At 38.7% G+C, this 17982-nt stretch overlaps 1 protein-coding gene and 1 long non-coding RNA gene across 2 annotated transcripts in view; one reads left to right on the top strand and one right to left on the bottom strand.

The window, feature by feature from the left end:
• LOC134346855 (low-density lipoprotein receptor-related protein 1-like) overlaps window positions 1–17982 on the bottom strand; it is a 2119020-nt gene that overhangs the window by 1726956 nt on the left and 374082 nt on the right. The window lies entirely within an intron of this gene.
• LOC134346856 (uncharacterized) overlaps window positions 1–17982 on the top strand; it is a 79399-nt gene that overhangs the window by 39035 nt on the left and 22382 nt on the right. The window contains exon 2 of the long non-coding RNA XR_010018041.1: window positions 12031–12072. This is a non-coding gene — a long non-coding RNA (uncharacterized LOC134346856). The remainder of the gene's footprint in view (window positions 1–12030; window positions 12073–17982) is intronic.

Here is a 17982-nt window from a genome sequence, read left to right as displayed (position 1 = left end):
CAGCTGAAAGAAGATTCTATGGTCTTATGAAACCAAAATTGAGCTTTTTGACCATCTGACTAAATGCTACGTTTGGCGTAAGCCATCAGAAACACACCATCCTAACCATGAAGCATAGTGGTGGCTACATCATGCTGTGGGGTGCTTCACTGCTGCAGGCCCTGGAAGGCTTGTGAATGTAAAGGGCAGAATGAATACAACAAAATAAAGTTAATGTCTTGCAGTGGCCAAGTCACAATCCAGACATCAATCCAATTGAGAATTTGTGCTTGAACTTGAAAGGGGCCATTCACTCATGACCCACATGCAATCTGACAGAGCTTGAGCAGTTTTTTTAAAGAAGAATGGGTAAAAGTTGCAGTGTCCAGATGTGCAAAGCTGATAGAGACCTATCCACACAAACTCAAGGCTGTAATTGCTGCCTGAAGTACATCTACAAAAATTGAAGGGGATGTGTATTATGCAATTAGTTATTTTGTTTTCAATAATTGTAATACATTTTGACCAATTTTTTAGAGGCTTCTTTTCACTTTGACACAAAAGAGTCTTTTCTGTTGATCACTATGAAAAAAGCCAAATGAAATCCAATGTGATTCAGTGTTGTAAAACAATAAAACATAAAACCTTTGGGGGGGGGGTGAATATTTTTTATAGGGACTGTATATTATAATTATGTCAACTAACAACTTTAACATAACAGGATGGGATCAACATGCAAGTCAAAAGGGATTTAAGGTGAAAATATATTGGGTCTAAATATTTTAAGTGTTTTTACCATTGGTACTAGGCTGAATTGAATAAATGCATGATTATTGGAATTTTTGTGGTTGAAGGTTCAGATTCCTAAAAGACTGACTTTGCTTTCTTTTTCTGGACCAAATTATAAAACAATATTATTCAGACAAAGTCATTCTCAAAGGACAGTTTAAGACCTCTGCAGAGTAGACCACCACAGCACTTTTGACTAAAAGTATTGGCAATTGTTCAAACTGCACAGCTCTGCTTCACACTAGCAAACATGGTCCCACCTATTTGTCAAAATGATTAATTTCATGCCATATACCCAGGTGCAGGGATCACAGTGCCGCACAGATTTTGTTTTCTCTTCATTTTTACTGCAATTGCACCACAATTCCAGTTTGAAGCTAGAATAATTTACATTTTATTCTGAATGTCATGAACCTGGTGTGAACAATATGTCCTTTGTGACACAGTCAGATTTTGCCCATTGCAGATATGCACATTTTTTCTTTCTGCCGCCTCTTTAGTCTGTTGTAGGCATTATTCTCATTATTACTTTTAGAACATTACTGTACACAAGATGCATGATACAAGACAATAGACATTGGAGCAGAATCAAGCTTTTTAGCCCATTGCGCTGCCATTCAATCATGGCTGATTTATTTTTCTCGCTCAACCCCATTTTCCTGACTTCTGCCCTTAGCCTTTGTACCCTGACGAATCAAGAACCTCTGCTCTAAATATATCCAGACTTGCCCTCCACAGCAGTCTGTGGCAATGATTTCCACAGATATATCACCCTGTTTAAAGAAATTCCTTATCTGTGTTCTAAAGAGATGTCCTTGTAGTCTGTGATTGTGCCCTCTGTTTAATGACTCTCCCACTATCGGAAGCATCCTCTCTACGACCACCCGATCTAGGCTTTTTCAATATTTGGTAGGTTTTAATGAGATCACCCTTCATTCTCTAAACTCCAGTGGGTACAGACCAAGAGCTATTAAATGCTCCTTATCCATTAATCCTTTTATTCCCAGGGTCATTCTCGTAAACCTCTTCTGAACCCTCTCTAATGCCAGAACATCCTTTCTTGGATATGCTCACAATACTACACATACAGTCTGACCAATGCCTATAAAACCTCAGCATTACATCCTCACTCTTATATTCTAGTCCTCTTGAATATTTTACATTTTACTACAGAGACAATACTTCAATAGTATTTAATATTATTTCTATATATTGAAGATTTTTGCTTTGCAAAGAGGACATGGTGTAATATCCTCAGTTTGGACAAAATTAGCAATTTAGTAATATATTATACTCAACATCATCTGAAGGTGCTTTTTGATTGATGCTTCAGTTGAAATCACTTGGATGTTACAAAGCACAAAATCCTCAATGAGTTAAGTCAACTGGGTAAAATTTTAAATACTACATTAAAAAGTGATATGCTTAAGAAAGCAGTTTTCATCATACTGCTAAAGTTAAATTTATGAGCAAGGAAAATGTTTAATCAATGTCAACTATGAAAGTATAGTTTTAATAGATTGAAACATACTTTCATACAACCTTTATTTAATTAGTCAGTGTGCAATTCTCTATTATTGTAAAACTTTTGAAAGGTGCCTATTTATATTGCACAACTAACAAAGATTTAATATTACATCTGCAATGTGAGAAAATTAGTTGCGACATGACCCACATTGTGAAATTTCAAACTATGATCAACCTCTGCCTATTTTGGATGAGAGGCTCTGAAAAATAAATCCACACAATTTCATTGTGTATAACTGTAATATAAAACCCTCAAAAGCATTTGATTACATTATACCTATTTTTATACCTTGCTTTTTCCAATATGGGCCCCCTATCATTGGATAAAATTATAGAACCAGACAAGGTGAACTCGCAACCTAACTTCTGAACAACACAGCTGGAGGCAGGAGCTTGAATCCAACATGGAATGTGGCAAATTTAAGTAATTAAATATCATCTGGAAATAAAGTAAGGCTTAATAATGAAACCATGAAACTACTGTGATAAAAAAAAGCATACCTTGTTCGACAATGTCCTTCAGGGAAGAAAATCTACTAAACGATCTCTCCTGTTTGTGACACCAAAACTCCAACATTTCGCGGGCAATTAGGTTTAGATGATAACAAACACACTTTAAACATTTATAGGGCAGGAGGCCAAGTAGTTCATTAACCATGTGCATCTATCTCTACAAATTCAATTAATACAATGTACTGGTAGGTATTCAGCTTCCAAAACTTGAGTAATGGCATTAACCAGTTACTCCTATCTAAGATCAAATCACCCCAACCCCTCCGTTAATAAGTGCTAATACTCTGTGTGACAGAAAAAAACCTGTGCTTGTGTATGGAAGAAGGTGAAAGCAACATGTCATTCTGGAAACATTGTTGATCACTTCTAAAGCAAGTCTGGGAGCAGATCTTTCACGAACATACAGCATAAATATTTGACCCTTCAGAAGTACATTTTCTGCAAAATTATACAGCAGGCTGTAGTTGTGTGTTCTGCCTGGCCACATTTCTCAGTTACAAGAAATGGTGACAGACACCACAGGCATTTTGGTGAAAGGCACTTGGAAGAAAGGAAGAACAGATGCAAAACTAAATTGTTTCCCCACTGATTTTAATATAAACCCCAGGAACTGTGATGTATTAAAAACTGTTTTAAAGGCTATTCCTGGGAGATTCTTTTTCTTTCCAAATCAGTTCTTTAATTAGGTTAATATATTTTTGAAGCTAGTGAAGTTACAAATAAAAGTTACTACTTTTATTCCTATTAATGAAAGTATTTACATATTTTTAATTGAGATACAGCATGGAATAGGTTCTTCCACCCTTCAATTGAAGGCTGTAATTGAAGTGGGTTGCCTATACTGTAAAGCATAGTGCTAACCACCACAATATCATGCCACCCCACAAGCGATCCCTGGCTGAATAAAGAAATTAAATGAAATTCATATTAGCTTCGCACAAGAGAAAGAAAAATAAATACTTTTAATTAAAATGGGTGAGTTTAGCTTTTAGGTGTGCCTGCAATTGCCAAAGCACAAGTTTTATCTGCAGTTTAAATGATGATAAACCTGCAGTGAGTATCTACACCCTGTGGCACAAAGAACCCCCGGTTCAATTCTTCACTTCTGAGTGCTAACTATCCTCAATACAGTTGTAGTGAGACAACACTGTCAGCCAACCATACTAACCTGTCATAATGACCCACTCTCACTACCTTCCCTACCCATCTGTGTGTGTGTGTGTGTGTGTGTGTGTGTGTGTATACACGCAAACACACACACGATTCTGGGAAAAATAAAATGCCCCAGGAATCTGATTGCTACTGGTAAAAACAGTATTTTTGATACATGCCACGAAATTGGTGCAAAACAAGAGCAAAAGTAGTGAGGTCATGTTCATGGGTCCGACTGTCACAGTGAGAGATTGATGATGTCGTTGAATATGTCTGCCAGTTGGTTAACATAGGTTTTCAGTGCCCTTCCAACACCACTCATTGGGGTCTGATGCCTTGCAAATGTTTGCCCTCTTGAAAGATATTCTGATATCATCTTCTGAGACAGAGATTACAGGGTTACCAGATGCTGAAGAGATTTGTGTATTTGTAGTTTTATTCTCCCTTTCAAAGTGTGCATAAGAGCCATTGAGCTCATCTGAAGTGAAGCATCACAGCCATTTATGGTGCTAGGATTTGCCTTGTAGGATTATAAATAGCCCAACGTTTCATACAATGAAATTAGAGAAAAGAATAAGGATCTGGTAAGAAGAAGATAGTAGGGATTGCCAAGAACAAAAAGAAAAGGGGGTGAGGAAACAGCATAGAAATTGAGGCAAACACAGGTTCTGTTGGAAGATGCAAACAGAGATCACAGCTTCCACATTATTGAAATGCTGGAAGACATACAGGAAGGAGATAAGGAACTGAGTAATATGATTTCATGAAAATAAAGTTAACAAAATAAATGTTTTGGTCATTGACTTTAGGAAGGAGGCAATGCCCTTGCTCTTATCTACATTAATGGTGATGAAGTTGAGAGAGTTGAAAGCTTCAATGCGATCATTCCTCAGAAGATGGTGGGTAAAGTCCTTGTTGGCTCTCAGCACTTCTCTCTCTAACTGGATCTTGGACTTCTTGACAGGAAGATCACAGTCAGTTCTTGTTGGGAGAAACAACTCTAGTTCCAGCATGCTGAGGACCGGCAACCCCCAGGACTCTGTACTCAGCCCACTGCTGTTCACACTACTGATGCATGACTACACTACTAGATCCAGTAGAAACCAAATCATCTGATGACACAGTAGTGGCTGGCCTCATCAACAATGACGAGATGGTGTGCAGAGAAGAGGTAGAGCAGCTGGAAGAATAGTGTGAGCACGACAACTTGAGTCTCAACATGGACAAGGCCAGAGAAATGATTGCAGACTTTAGGAAAGTGTAGGTTGACCACTGCTCAAAGCCTCTGTGGGGAGAGAGTTATGAGCACCAAAGTTCTGGGAGTGCACAGAATGGACAGTCTCACCTAGTCCCTCAATAACATCTATATAGATGGGAAAGCACAGCAACATCTCACTTCCTGAGGAGAGTAAGGCGAGCAAATTTTCCCCCCACCACCCTTCCCATTCTAACCAACTTTTACAGGAGCACTGTTGAGAGTATCCTGATCTTAGGCATCACCATCTGGTCGGGGAATTGGAAGGCACTTGGCTACAAGTCCCTACAAAGGATTGCCAGATCTGCTGAGAGGATCACTGGAGTCTTTCTTTCACCCATCAGAGATATTTATTAGGAACACTGCATATGCAGGGCCGTTAGCATTGTCACTGATCCCTCCCATTCATCCAACAATCTCTGACCCTTTACCATCAGATGTGAGTTACTTTAGCATTAGAACAAGGATTACTAGGATGGAAAACAACTTCTTCCCCCAGTACATAAGACTACTGAATTTCCTGCCACCATCCAGTTTTGGGGTAATATCACTTTCTGCGCTGTATTTATGAATTATATGTACTGTGCTTTGCACCTTGGTCTGGAGGAACATTGCTTTATTTGGTGGTATACATGTATACATTTCAATGACAATACACTGAACTTAGACTTGAAACTGATGAAACTCCTCGGAGTGAACATCACCAATAAACTGTCCAATAGGCCACATAGGTGCCACAGCCAAGAAAGTTCACCAATGCCACCATCTCCTAAAGATGCTAAAGAAATTTGGCATATCCCTGTTGACAGTTACCAGTTTTTATCAATGCACTATACATAGAGTATCTACTAGGATTCCTAACAGCTTGGTAAGGCTACTGCGTGTGCCTGCAAGAAACTGCAAGGAGTTGTGGACACAGGTCAGCACATTATGGAAACCAGATTCTCCTCCATGGACTCTGTCTGTACTTCTCAATACTTCAGTAAATCAGCTAACATAATCAAAGACCTCATCCACCACAGACATTATTTCTTTTTCCCTGTCCCACCATGCAGAAGACTACAAAATCCTGACAGCACGTCAAAGACAGCTTCTGCTCCACCATTATAAGACTATAGTACAATAAGATGGACTCCTAATCATTCAATCTACCTCATTTTGATCTTACACCTTATAGTTTATGTACATGTTTATTTCGCTGTAACTGTTACACTTTATTTTGTATTCTAAGTGACTGTTTTACCTGGTTTATCTCATTGCACAGTGTAATAATTTTATCTGTATGGACACTATGCAAGACAAGCTTTTCACTGTATCTCTGTATATGCAACGATAATAATTTATCTGCCTCTATCATGACCCCTCATCTCACACTACCTAACCTGTGTAAACACTTCCTCTTTATCCATCCAATCCTTAGCAACATGAAAACTTGTATTAATACTGCAGCTTCCTAAATTCTGGAGAATATAATCAGGTTTGCACAACATATCCACATCTCAGTATACTTAGCTTCCAAGATACTGAACAATAGTCATTATATCAAGTTTACTGGAAGGATGCTTCATTAAGCATAATTAATATTACTTTGTCATGCAACATCACTCTGTGGTTTGCTTCCACAGAAGCAGATAGGGTTTTAAATGTTTTACCCTAAAATACGACGCAACACATGCGAATTGTCACATGATGTGATTCTGAGAATGATACCAATCAATACCAAATGATACACTGGTAATTTAATCCTGCAAATAGGAGTATTCTAATTATCCTTCCTGATATGGGAACTCGGAACTGCTCTCGGCTGTCCAACTATAGTGTAAATAATGCCGTGTTTCATGGTGAAACTACTCTTAGAATGTAATCAATATTTTCAGGCTTGTGTTTGCAGTATCATGATCGACTCATATGAAACACCTAAGTATCTTTGGATTTCAATTTGTCCTGGATTTTTGTTAGGTTGAAAATGCACTATTCTTTCTTTTTTTAAAGTTCAAAGTGGACGTCCTTGCTTTGAACTACAAGCAATCGATTTGCCAATATGCTGTCCATTTCTTTGAACTATTCCTATCTATTGATAATTTAATCATTTCATCCATACTGCACACAGTATCACCTTTCTTCTTATTGCCATTTCGATTTGAGGTGCAAAGGGATCTGCAGATGCTGGATATCTTGAGCAAACACATACAACATGCTGGAGAAATTCAACAGGTCAGACAACATCTATAGAGGGAAATGAATAGTTATCGTTTTGGTAAAAAAAAAACGACACGATATGCTGACTGTTCATTCTACTTCACGGGTGTAGCCTGACATGCTGAGTTTCTCCAGCATTTGACATGTGTTGCATTTAGATTTGAGGCTTTGTTTGAGAGTATATATGAAAATATAAAACATTCAAAAGTTCTAAGAAATGAGAAAATCTGCAGATGCTGGAAATCCGAAGCAACGCGCACAAAATGCTGAAAGAACTCAGCAGGCCAGGCAGTATCATTGGAAATGAATAAACAGTCGACATTTTGGGCTGCAATCATTTATCTAAACTGGGAAAAAGAGGTGAGACGTCAGAGTAAGAAGATGGGAGGAGTGGAGGAGTAAGTATAAGGTGGTTGTTAATGTGAACTGTGAGATGGGAGGGTTTGAAGTAAAGAGCTGGGAAGTTGACTGGTAAAAGAGATAATGGGCTGGAAGAGGGGGAATCTGACAGGAGAGGGTAGAAGACCATGGAAGAAAGAAAAGGAGGCGTACTAGGCAGACATAATGGTCAGGTAGGAAGTGACAGGGAAACAGGAATGGGGAATGATGAAGGGTGGGAAGGGTCAACTTCAAAGTGCCTATTGTGCAACCTCTAATTCCGACTCCAGCCTGGACCTTGACCGACAGCACATCAAGGACAAGACTTCTGGCGCTGGGGCTTGAACTCCACTCTTGCCTTCCCCCCACTGCCACTTCACAATCCCAACTTTCTCAGGATCCACGTCAGCTTTTGGATCCTCAGAAAATTCACCTTCCCTGAACACCCCAACTCTCCTCAAACATTACCAACCTTCTTCCCCCTTTTTCTCCCAACTCTCATCCCTGCTGGGTCTTCACTATTCCTTCTGACCTTACCCTCTCTGAGGCAGAATGTTCTGTCCTCAGTACGGGCCTCACCTTTGTCCCCCTGCACCCACACCTCAGTGTGTTCCATGCCCGCCATGACGCTGAGCTTTTCTTCCACCCCTTCTGACTCTGAGCCTACTTCTTTGTCAAGGACTCACCAGCTCACACCAATGACCTCCCATCTTCAACCCACCTCCTCTTCCTGGATACCCTGCTCTGGAATTTTTTTTATTGCCAACTGCCGATGGGACATCAATCGTCTCGACTTTACTACTCCTCTCTACTATTCTAACCTCACTCCTTCCAAACATTCTGCTCTTCCCTCCCTCCGCATAGTCTTATTTTCACTATGGATGCCCAGTTCCTATACACTACTATTCCTCATCAGGTAGGCCTTGAAGTTCTCTGCTTATTTCTGGACAAGAGATCCAACCAGTTCCCCTCCACCACCACTCTCCTCCATCTGGCAGAATTGGCCTTCACCCTCAAAACTTTCTCCTTTGATTCCTTCCTCTTCCTTCAAATCTTTCCTCCCCCCCTACATGACTCCCTTGTCCATTCATCCCTCCCCACTGATCTCCCTCCTGGTACTTACCCTTGCAAGTGGAGCAAGTGCCACACCTGGCCCTACACCTCACTCACTACCATTTAAGGTTCCAAACAGTTGTTCCTGGTGAAGTGAGACTTCACGTATGAGTCTTTTGGGGTCATTTACTGTATCCAGTGCTTCCTGTGTGCCTTACTCTATATCGGTGAGACCCAACGTAGATTGGGAGACTGCTTCACCAATATCCCAGTAGCCACACATTTCCATTCCATTTCTCATTCCAACATGGCAGTCCAAGGCCTCCTCTATTGTCATAATGAGGCACAGTCCGATTGGAAGACCAACACCTTATATTATGTCTGGATAGCTACCAGCCTAATGGCATGAACATTATTTTCCTGAATTTCTGGTAATTGCCCCTCCCCTCTCCTTCACCATTCCTGCTCGCCTCTCTCATCTTATCTCCTTACTTTCCCATTCCTTCTCTCTGGTGCTCCTCTTTCCCTCCTTTCTTCCATGGTATTCTACTCTCTCCTATCAGATTCACCCTTCTCCAGCCCTTTGATTTCACTAATCAACTTCCCAGCTCTGCTTTTGGTTAATCCCATCGCATCATACTGTATATTACACAAACACAACATCATAAGTTTCCAATGTCTAGTTCAAAAAAAAAAGCCCCAACTGAAATATACAGAACATATTTAACTAAGTAATCTATTAAATTTCCACTTCTATGTTGGATGATGGGGAAAAAATCTGTTCTTGGACTCACATGCCAAGTTTTTGTGAGTTATAGTCTTGTTTATTTTTTTTGGATGTGATACTTTGCCAATATAAATCCATCTCCTCAATTCTGAGAAAATTGAAAATAATAGCTACCTTAGTTGGTACTTTTAATCCCCTGTAGTTCTAAAAAATTCTTTGACAATGTGTTATTAACCTTAAACTAATATTTGCTTACATACATAAAATATCATGATACTAGTCTGGTTGTGCGGGGAATCAAGTCTTGCAATTGTCATGGATTTTTTGAAGAGATGATGAAAATGGTTGTTGTATAGATGGACTTCAGTGATGATGTCACCATTTGATAAAATCTTTCATGCTGGACTGATGCAGAAGATTATGATACTTTGGATCCTTAGTGATGTGGCAGACTGGACTCAGAATTGACTTGCCAATTGAAGACGGGTTAGTGGTGAAAAGGTATTTTTTTCAGCTGTAGGTCCATGGCCAGAATGTTCCACAGGGATCAGTCGACACAAAGATTGGTCGATTTGTGTATAGTAAAGGAGGGTTTTAAAGGATATAACAGTATATATATCAGTACAGATATGGGTGGAGAAATGATATATGAAGTTTGATCTGGGCAAGTGTGATGTGTTAAGAGATCAAACGTAGCAGGAAAGTATACAGTTTATGTCAGGACCATAATAGTATGGATCTGCCATGCTATTAGATCAGGTGGTATAGTTTGCATATAACATGTTTGCCTTCCTCAATAGGGGCACTGAGTTTAAGAGGAAGTCATGTTGCAGCTATGTAAAACTTCTGATGGACTGCACTTGTAGTATTGTGTGCTATTCTTTTCACCCTATTACAGCAAGAATGTGTAGGCTTTGCAAAGGATAGAGACGAAGTTTAACAGAATGCTGCCTGGATTAGAGAGTGAGCTGCAAGGAAAGGTTGAACAAACTTGGGTTGTTTTAGGAAGCCTAAAGGGATATCTGATAAAAGTTAATAAAATTATGAGAAACTTTGATGGGGTACACAGCCAGAATCTTTAAATCTTGGGTAAAGCTGTCTAATACTGAAGGAGAGACAGAGACAGAGTGTGTGTGTGTGTGTGTGTGTGTGTGTGTGTGTGTTGGGGGAGGGGCTGGTGGTGTGGAGTGTTTAATATATATATTTCAGCATTCTTGTTCATTTCAATAATTCATTAAAGGTAATCATACTACCACATGATATGTGCACCCTTCCTTAAAGTAAACTCGAAGTGAGACCTGCATTCCCAGACTCCCATGCCTTGGCCTGAATTAGTTTGATATTTTGGAGTAACAAAACATAACCAAAGGAATAGCGGGAGCTGGATCATGTGCAGGCAGAGAGAGATTAAGTTTAATTTGGCATCTTGTTCAGCTCGGACATTATGGATTGATAAGGTCCATCAGTTGGAGCCTACACCGCAAAAACAATTGAAAGAATTAATTAGCAAGCATAAAGATTTATTTCCTGGCATTCCAAGACAGTACACAGCTGCAGTGCATGACATCATTGTAAATTCAGCCCAGCCCATCAACCAGCATCCTTACAAAATGAATTTAGAGGAAAGTAAAATGGTTGAACAAGAAATTGGAAACAAGAAGGAACAAGGAAGGAGAGTGGATGACTGTATTGATAAAGTGGGAAAGGCTAAGCACCTCACAAAAATTGACTCAAAAATCCCATTCTGCTTTGTTCCATTTTCTATATAACATGTCTCTATCTGCTTCTTCAACAATATCCCTATATCAAGTCTTTCACTTCAGATTTGTGGGTTTCAAGGTGCAGTATGACGTTTCCAGAGATGGAGCAGGAGACTGTAAATGGGGGAGGTCACTTACAAATTGGTGAATTCATTCTGGTATATAAAGCAAATTTCAGTGTGCACCTGATGCATGACATCAGGATTCTAATGCTGGTCTGAATTTCTCTTCTCTACTTTAGCAGTTCCCAAGACTCAAATGCATTTCGTCTAGGACTGCAACCTTTAACATATCATTAATTCACATAATGTAAATTCAATACTAGCTGTAATTCAGATAATGACATTTGATTTTCAAGCATAGTTTTGGGGATAACTGCCAATGTAGAAAATATATGTTTATTATATAAAACCTAAGTTGGCATGCAAAAAAAGGCAAAGAAATAATTACATATTTGACCACTGATGAAGTGTCAATCAGGAAAGCATTGATGGAGATCAATAGGTTGTTTTCTCTCACAGAACACTATTTACCTTAGGAAATAAGTACAAGCTGAGATTCTTTCACAAAAGTAAGTTTAAAATGGCTTTTTAAAAAAAATAAATGTAATTAGTTTTAGCTTTGTCTTCTTCTGCCATTCCTGATATTGTACTTTAAAATATTTATATGTTTATTCTGCTCTATGTCTTTTTTTTTAGATGTCGCTGCATAATTTAAGTTAGATGCAGTATTGGTTACAGGTAAGAGGTTAACATAAATATTATGGGAAAAAGAAGTATATTGAACTTGGTATATTCTTCACATAGAAGACAAGTAATGTGGGTTAATACTATGTTGAAATTTCTCTCCACAATCTTTCCTGGTACCTTCATTTTCATTTGCTTCTGTTCCCACATTTTTGCTCTGATAACCCAGGTCCCAAGCTTTCTGCTTTTTGCTTAATTTCTTTGGGCTTCTGTAAAATTTTCACCTTTAAAAATATTTGTCAATCTCAAGCATTGTTTGGCATGTTTCTCATTTCTTACCTAATCACCGGTTCTTAATATTTTACCCCTCAATTCCTTGTTTCCTTTCTGCACAGGTTTACCCTTGCTTTGTCATTTGCTCTGTGGCAACTTTTTTGTTGATTCCTTTTTTTCATTAATTTGGGAACTTTAAAACATCAGTTTGCTTTCCCATTGGCCATGCACCCATTAATTAAACAGAAGCTTGCTGAAAGCTGCTGTCTGGGACGTGACAAGAAAGACAGGCATGTATATCTGATGTTGTAGTGTCCATTATGCTCTCAGCTTGTGCTTTAGAGCATACGTTAGATTGGAGCCAATGGCTTACTGCAACATCCATGGAGACACAGGGACCCTAAGCAGAGAGAACTGAACACATTCCTGTCAGTCATGGGGACGTTATACAGATCAAGCATTACATGGGTTTACAGTAACTTACATAGCAGGAAAATTGCCCACTGCAACAAGAATTGGCTAGATTATATTCATAATTATTTACTAAATAAGAGCATAAGACATACTGTAGAAGCAGAATTAGACCATTTGGCCCATCGAGTCAGTTCAGCCATTTCATCATGGTTGATTTATTATCCTTCTCAACCCCATTCTCCCTGTAACCTTAATGCCAATACTAATTAAGAAGCTATAAACCTCTGCTTTAAATATACCCAATGGTGAATCTGTGGTAATTAATTTCCCTGGCTAAAGAAATTCTTACTCATCTCTGTTCTCAAGGGAAGTCCTTCTATTCTGAGGTTGTGCCCTCTGGTCCTGGACTTCTCCATTATTGGAAACATCCTCTCCACATCCACTCTATTTAGACCTCTTCTGATATTTGATAGGTTCCAATGAGATCATTCTTCATTCTTCTAAACTCCAGCGAGTGTGGACCCAGAGCCATTAAATGTTGCTCAGATGTTAACCCTTTCAACCTTTGCAGTCAAGTTTTGTTACAATATGCTACTTGGTTGAAGTACAAGTAAAAAGCAACAAAATGGAGGTATGCGACATTAAAACTCCAATCCAGGAACTTGGTTCATTGATACTCCAGGAAGAAACATACATGAGTGCAACATGGAGGTAAAAGTGGCTGGGAAATTCTGCTAGTCTGCAAACATTTAAAATCTCACTGTGAAAAGTACACACAAAGTTGTGGGTAGAATTTCATTTATTCTAACTACAAATCCTAATGATCAAACATGAGTGCTTCTACAAACTTCAGACTCATTATAATTTAAAGTATTAGTACTTTATCAGTTCTCTATATATTTATTCAATGCAAGTAGTTAAAAAGATTGGGAAAAAAATACATCATCAACCAAACTTGTATTCAAACTTAAAGTAATAACATCAAAGAAAAAAAAGAGGAGCAATAATTCTACATTTATTTTGTATCATTTTAACTCATTGGCAAAATTTATCTACCAAAACATTTTTACTAATTTTTCTGACATTTCTAGCTATCAAGTGATTGTATACATAAATGGACTATTCAACTATTTTCAAGAAAAAAAAGAAAATTTTACATCTAGCCAGAGGCATACTACTGAAAAATTAAAAACTGAACAAGCTAGAGTGTTGTCTGCTGTGCTAAGCACATATTGGAAATTGTTTAGTTTCCTGTCACTCACATGGTCCTCATCTGATGCAGACGTTCCATTAATCATCGTAATTTTCCTTTTCTTTCCAGCAGATTATATCTGGTGTTGTTGCTAACATTTCACCCAATTCTTCCAATTCACTGGCTCCTTACCTTTAATTACATTTATTATTCTTTTTATTAATAATGAGGACCACTAAAAATATTAAAATCCGCAGAACAGATGAATAGACTGGTGTTTCCATAGCAGTTTCTGACATAACAGATCAACAAAAAGGTGCAAATTAGCCTGTAGATTTGGAGAGGTAAAAATTTTAATCCTACGATTGAAACCTCCCATGCACTCATTCACTTAAAAGTTGCTGATAGTCCTCCTTTCTACGGTAGGTTAAAATAGTTGACTCCTTTACCATTTTAGTTTGAACCAATCCCTTTCAAAACAGAAAATCTATCCTTGAAAGTGGTCATTTATGTAATTTGTTATGTGTTTTATAATACAGATGACCCTTTATAGCTGGCCTCACATATGTACAAGTTGAAAATCCATGACTTGTGTGAAGTTTCTTGAATCATTTTTAAACAGTGGACATTTTTATTAAGCTCCAGCTGTTCCAATCAAAAATGATTTATTAACCTGGAAGATGTTTTCTTTACAAAATAATAAACTATTCATTAAAAATTACATGAACAAGATCCTTACTCTTTGGTCGAATGACGACATTATCTGCTCTCTGCTTTCACACCAAATGTAACAAGATTATGATAAATGTTCAGCAAATGTTATGTAGCAATTACTAATTATCATAAGACAAAGGAGCAGAATCAGCCCATTCACCCATCAGGTCTGCTCCATCATTTGATCATGGCTGATCTATTTTCTGTCTTAATCCAATTCTCCTGCCTTCTCCCCATAACCATGATGTCCATTCTAATCAAGAAACTGTCAACCTCCAATAGCTAAAGAAATTCCTCCTCATCTTTTTTCAAAAGGGATATCCCACTATTCTGAACCCTTACCATTGGAAATATCCTCTCCATGTCTGCACTATCTGGGGTTTTCGGTATTCGGTGATTTCAGTGTCTGCACTATCTGGGGTTTTCGGTATTTGGTGATTTCAGTGTCTGCACTATCTGGGCTTTTTGGTATTCAGTGATTTCAGTGTCTGCACTATCTGGGCTTTTTGGTATTTGGTGATTTCAGTGTCTGCACTATCTGGGCTTTTTGGTATTCGGTGATTTCAGTGTCTGCACTATCTGGGCTTTTTGGTATTCATTGATTTCAGTGTCTGCACTATCTGGGCTTTTCGGTATCCAGTGATTTCAGTGTCTGCACTATCTGGGCTTTTCGGTATTCGGTGATTTCAGTGTCTGCACTATCTGGGCTTTTTGGTATTCGGTGATTTCAGTGTCTGCACTATCTGGGCTTTTCGGTATTCGGTGATTTCAGTGTCTGCACTATCTGGGCTTTTCGGTATTCGGTGATTTCAGTGTCTGCACTATCTGGGCTTTTTGGTATTCATTGATTTCAGTGTCTGCACTATCTGGGCTTTTCGGTATCCAGTGATTTCAGTGTCTGCACTATCTGGGCTTTTCGGTATTCGGTGATTTCAGTGTCTGCACTATCTGGGCTTTTTGGTATTCGGTGATTTCAGTGTCTGCACTATCTGGGCTTTTTGGTATTCGGTGATTTCAGTGTCTGCACTATCTGGGCTTTTCGGTATTCGGTGATTTCAGTATCTGCACTATCTGGGCTTTTCGGTATTCGGTGATTTCAGTGTCTGCACTATCTGGGCTTTTCGATATTCAGTGATTTCAGTGTCTGCACTATCTGGGCTTTTCGATATTCAGTGATTTCAGTCAGGATCACCCTCATTCTTCTAAACTCCAGCGAGTACTGACCCAGAGCCATCAAACATTTCTCACATATTAAACTTTTCATTACTGAAATCATTCTCAAAAACTTGCTCTGGACCCTCTCCAATACCAGCACACCCTTTCCTAGATGTAGGACCCAAAACTGCTCACAAAACTCTAAATGTAGTCTGACCAGTACACTATAAAGCTTGCTAGTGCAGACATCCCATCCTGCAAAAACTCATTTCAGGGAGGTAACACCACCACCCCCGCCCCCCGCAACCTCATATACCCGCCACCCACCCGGGTCGACCTCCAAGGGTGTATGTATACAGGACATTTGATTGTGAAAGAACACAACAATTTACTTGATCACATATTGAAACTATTTACATATATATATTCCTTGTTGAGTACTTTGTTGGCAGTCTCAATGCTAATAGCTAAATGCTAATGCAAATAGCTTTTCTATTTCTTTTTCAGACTTTCCTTGTACTGTGATGTGGCTTGCTTGGCAGATTTGAGCATTTTGCCGGAAATCTCAATCTCATAGCAGTCTGTGTCTTTGAAATCGTTAATTTTGCAAGACATCTGATTCACAAGTGTTTTGTGAGACAGCTGACTTCTGAATTCAGTCTTAATATGACGCACCATGCTGAATGTCCTTTCTACATCACAATTAGAATTTGGCATCATTATTTTTGATCCCTATTAGGCAGGGGTACACTTTAGTGTAGTCTGGGGTGAGGTACTTTTTATATTTTCTTTTTTTGGAACACTCTGCAGGATACTAAACTGAATTGATGGACAATGAAAGAGAGAGAAAGGTCAACTGTAAAGCCCGCCCACAGAGAAAACTGATAGGTCTACTTAGCACAAAGAGAGACCAATCAGGATGCTCTCTCTGTCACTCCCTCGCTCTCAAAAAAAATTCGCTTTCTGGGATATTGTATATAATTTGCGGGCATCAGGGAGTCGCTATCAATATGTGGGAAACTCCCAGAACTTTCGGGAGAGGTGGGATGTCTGCCAGTGTCCCTTATCAATCGACTTTAACCAACTCCTCTCTCATGCCTCTGTAGCTACCTTTACTCAGCTGTACACCTTGCAGCTCTTTTTTACTCTACCCGCAAGGATTGTACATTTTCCGATCCTATGACACTTCTTTCTCTGGATTTGATTTCATTTTTTTTTACAAACAAAGCCACCACATCTCTTCTGCCCACCTGCCTGTCCTTTCAATACATGTGCATCTTTAAATGTTAAATTCCCAGCTGTGATCTTCTTTCAACCACAACTCTGTGATGTCCACAATGTCTTACCTGCCAATTCCTAATTGTACTACAAGATCATCTACTAATTTTCTATACTCCATGTATTCAAGTATAACACAAAACATGTTTAGTCCTGTATTCACCACCTTTCTTTTCAATTTTGTCCCCACGTTGCCTCAAGTTAAATTCTTATTCTTCTTTCAACTCTGTTTTATTCTTTATTTGAGAGATTTCAGTAACCACTCTCCTTCCTTTTAACCTTATTCATACTCTTCCATGGTGTTGAGTTCATCCCCTTACTCCCCATTATTTGGTTTAAAGCCCTGTCTATAATGTATGGGTCTATTTCTTTTAGAGCAATGACCACCAACCACCCCCCAGAACTACGTATTGATCTGTTGTCTACACACGTGCATTTTTTTTTCTCTCTCTCTCTCTCTCTTTCTCTCCCGCTGCAATGTGAATACACCAGTTAAAGCCATCTCCTGATCTCCTGCATGGCTTTGACTGGTGTACTCTAGCATAGTTTAGATGGAGTCTGTTCCATTGGAACAACTCTCTTCTTCCTCAATGCTGGTGCCAATATCCCACAAATTCAAACATAATTCATCCACACCAATCTTTGAGCACACATTTAACTCTCTGATCTTATTAACTCTGTGCCAATTTGCACATGGCTCTGGTAACAATGTGGAGATTTTTACTCTTTCCATTACTTCTGGGAAATTTTTGATTACAGTATTTATTCCTTACATTCTATTTAGGTATGATTTAAAAAGTTACCAGAATAAACCTAGGCAAGGAAACTGTAAGGAAAAGAAAATGACAAAGAGAAGGCACTGCATTGAAAATCACATTGAACTAAACTATCAGTACAGAGAAACTTAAAAAAAAGCATTGTTTCCTCTCAATGTGTCA

This window comes from Mobula hypostoma, chromosome 5 (genome assembly GCF_963921235.1).
Source record: "Mobula hypostoma chromosome 5, sMobHyp1.1, whole genome shotgun sequence".
NCBI lineage: Eukaryota > Metazoa > Chordata > Chondrichthyes > Myliobatiformes > Myliobatidae > Mobula > Mobula hypostoma.
Note: the sequence above shows the minus strand (reverse complement) of the source record. Positions and strands in the feature narration are given on the sequence as shown.